General features: G+C 37.2%; 1 protein-coding gene across 1 annotated transcript in view; it reads right to left on the bottom strand.

Annotated features, from left to right (window-relative positions):
- The window catches only part of KANSL1 (KAT8 regulatory NSL complex subunit 1), a 175,184-nt gene extending 175,143 nt beyond the window's left edge, over positions 1–41 (bottom strand). Inside the window, exon 1 of the mRNA XM_010832379.1 lies at positions 4–41. The gene's annotated coding sequence lies outside the window, so the exon portion shown is untranslated. The remainder of the gene's footprint in view (positions 1–3) is intronic.
- Between the last annotated feature and the right edge of the window lie 3,091 nt (positions 42–3,132).

Raw genomic sequence — 3,132 nt, 5'->3', positions numbered from 1 at the left:
CACCTGCACAGCTCAACCAAGCCTAGAAGTGGGGGCGGGGAATCTTCCGCCCTCCTCTATCTCTCATTGGCCCTTCCGAGGGACATAGGGGTCTCTATTGGCTGGCGGCGAATGTCCGTCAGAGTGGTGGGGCGGGACAGAAGGGGAGAGGGATGCTGGTGCCTTGGCGTCTCTGTCTCTGTGTATCTCGCTGTCTCTGTCTCGGAGCTTGGAAATGAGAGACATTTGGATGAGAGGACTGGAAATGGGCCTCAGGTGGCAGGAATAGAAATAGGAATCCTGGCAGAGCTTCCCGCAAGTCTGTCACTCCGAACCCCCTACCTAAGTCCCCTTTAGATCCTCTTCCCCATCACCCCCAACCCCGGCCCCTCACCCTTGTAGGTTCTTCATCCAGGAAGCGATGTGAAGAAAACTCGAGGCCGGAAGGCCACAGAGGGAGATTTTATATATGTATATAAAATACAGACATACAAATACTTATATAGAAAGTCAACCAGATATAAGGTCACAAGGGCCTGGAGAGGAAAGGACACACATCTCACAGACAAGGAAGGACTTGAGATATAGCCAAAATAAAGAATAAAAAATCACTCTAAGAGCTGGTAACGTGGTTTCCTTCTGGGAGGGGAGCTGAGGGGATCAGGTGTGAGGAAGACTTACATTTAACTATATATCCTTTTGTATCTTTTGATTTTAAAGATTTCGATTTTTTCCTTTTTTTTTTTTTTTTTTGAAATTACGTGGCTTAAATTTTAAAATAACTATAAGGTGGCAAAACCAGGGGGACAGTTAAAATGGTGGTCCGGACAAAGAGGGACAGCATGTACATTTGTTGAGGAATTTTAGTTTTTAGTATGTTCATTTCCAGATACCAGGGGTAAAACCAAGTAGAAGCGTTCGGGGACAACTGCAGTTATGGAATTCAGGAGGGGGTGGATAATCTGGGGAGATGATAGAGTTCTTCACATAAATATGGCAATCAGTGACATGCTAAAGGATGAACTCCCCATAGAAAAAGACATCCACAGTAAAGTAAGGAGTGTGAACAGAAAGACGGTTGGTGAGATAAAAACACATAGTGAAGAGGTATGAAAGTTAAGGGAGGAAGGGTCTCTGGAAAAATAAAACAATAAAACTATGAGAACCTCACAGATGGTACAACTCATTTCAGGGACCCTCTTTAGCCTCATGCAGTAAGAATGAGAGCTTGCTATACACCTGAAACTAACAACATTGTAAATCAATTATACTTCAATTTAAAAAAAAATTTTTTTTAATTAAAAACCAAGAGTGAAAGCCAAGAGAATACTCAAAAAGCAGAGTTCTTAACTTTTTCATACCATGTACCCTTCTCAGAATGTTTTTAAAAGTATAACAAATATACCCAGAAATTAAAAGGAACAAGTTACACTAAAATACAATTTTCAGAATATTTTTAAAGTATAACATAGTAGTAGTTGTGCTTTATATTAAATCCATTAAATACTAAGATCTAGTGGCGAGCCTAAAGACCACCATAATTCTGAGGTAGTAAATGAATAAAAATAATATTTCAAGATATCCACAAAAACCATCATAAGAAAATACCTGTAATTTCTACTGGTGACAACTTGGTTTGTTATCTCTATTTGTAGTTGAGGGAAATACTAAAAGAAAGGTACATTTCTTTTCCTTATCCAAGTTCATGGATTTCCTAATCTATGACTTCAGGTTAAGACACCCAATTTGAAAGAAATCATCCCCTCCACACACCCACACAGGGATGTGACCCTGCTTCCCTCTTCTCCACCTGTGTGTCTCTCTTACCCTTCCCCACTTGCTCCAAGCACCCTCTAGTTCCCAGTCCTGCCTGAAGATGTCTGACATGTAAGAATAGGGGTAGTGAATGAGGGTTGTAGGAAAGATATACGTATACACTTTGCCTGTCTTCAAAAAAAAAAAAGAGAGAAAAAGATCTGAAGTATATTGCGGGTCGGAAAAGATGGGGAAAACGGTATCATTCATTACCAAGAGGAAAAACAAATTATAAAAAGAAAACATCTTTTTATCAATTAAGAAAGAATCTTTGAATTTACTAATATTGTTCAAGTCAACTCTAGAAAACATCTGCAAATATCTATTCGATAATTCTATAAAATGAGGCAAAAAACAGTACCTACCTTCTAGGGGTTTCATGAGGATTAACTTAGTTAATACATATAATGAATTGAAAATAGTGCCTGACACAGGCTAAACACTCAATTTTAAACTATCTTTATTATTATATTTGATGTCTTATTTTCAAGAACATTCCATGAAAATTTCTGGTAAGATTATTTGTATTAATGACTTAATAGCAAATTAAGAGTGATAAGGAGGTTAGCCCTGACTCTTGCTTTTCATTTAAATGCTGCAAAGTTAGAATACTCCACTTTTTCCAGTTACATTTTCATCCCTCTAGGGGGAAATAGCCTCAGTGCCTCTTTAAAGGGATTGTAAACTTGGGAAAAAAGGTCTGGCAACTCATATTACAAAGGGCTAATTTCCATAATGCTGTTTATAAACACTTCCTACAAATGAATAAAGCCTAACAATCTTTATACACTTCTGGTGGGAGTATAAACTGGTACAGCAACTTTGGAAAAGACTTTGATATAATCTAATAAAAGTTAAGATATACATACTCTATAGTTCGACTACTACATGCATATTTAGGAAATACAGAATTTTAAGGGTCAGGATGACTGTACAAGAATATTCATAGCAGCATTGTTCCTCAGTGACCGAGAGAAAGGAAACATCCCAAATGTCTACCAAGCATAAAATGACTAAATTGCAACATATTTGTACAAATGAAAACTAATGAATTATGGTTATATTCAACAACATGAATAATTTTTTACAAAGGTAACATTGAACACACAAAAAAGCTAGATGCTACACATATTATATATATATATATATAGTATTACTCCATTTATATAGAGTTTAAAAGCAGGCAAAACTAAACTATATTCTTTAGGGATACATAGATAGGAGGTAAAATAAAGAAAAAGAAGGAAATGAACACAAAAGTCAAGGGAGCAAGTAAGGGGCAGAAGGAATTTTGTTTGGGAGTAGGGAGTTGTTTTTCGGGGCTGGCAGTGTTCTTTT

The sequence above is a fragment of the Bison bison genome, unplaced genomic scaffold (assembly GCF_000754665.1).
Source record: "Bison bison bison isolate TAMUID 2011002044 unplaced genomic scaffold, Bison_UMD1.0 scf7180017861046, whole genome shotgun sequence".
NCBI classification, from domain to species: Eukaryota; Metazoa; Chordata; class Mammalia; order Artiodactyla; family Bovidae; genus Bison; species Bison bison.
The sequence above is the reverse complement of the archived record's forward strand: the minus strand, read 5'-3'. Positions and strand labels throughout refer to the sequence as shown.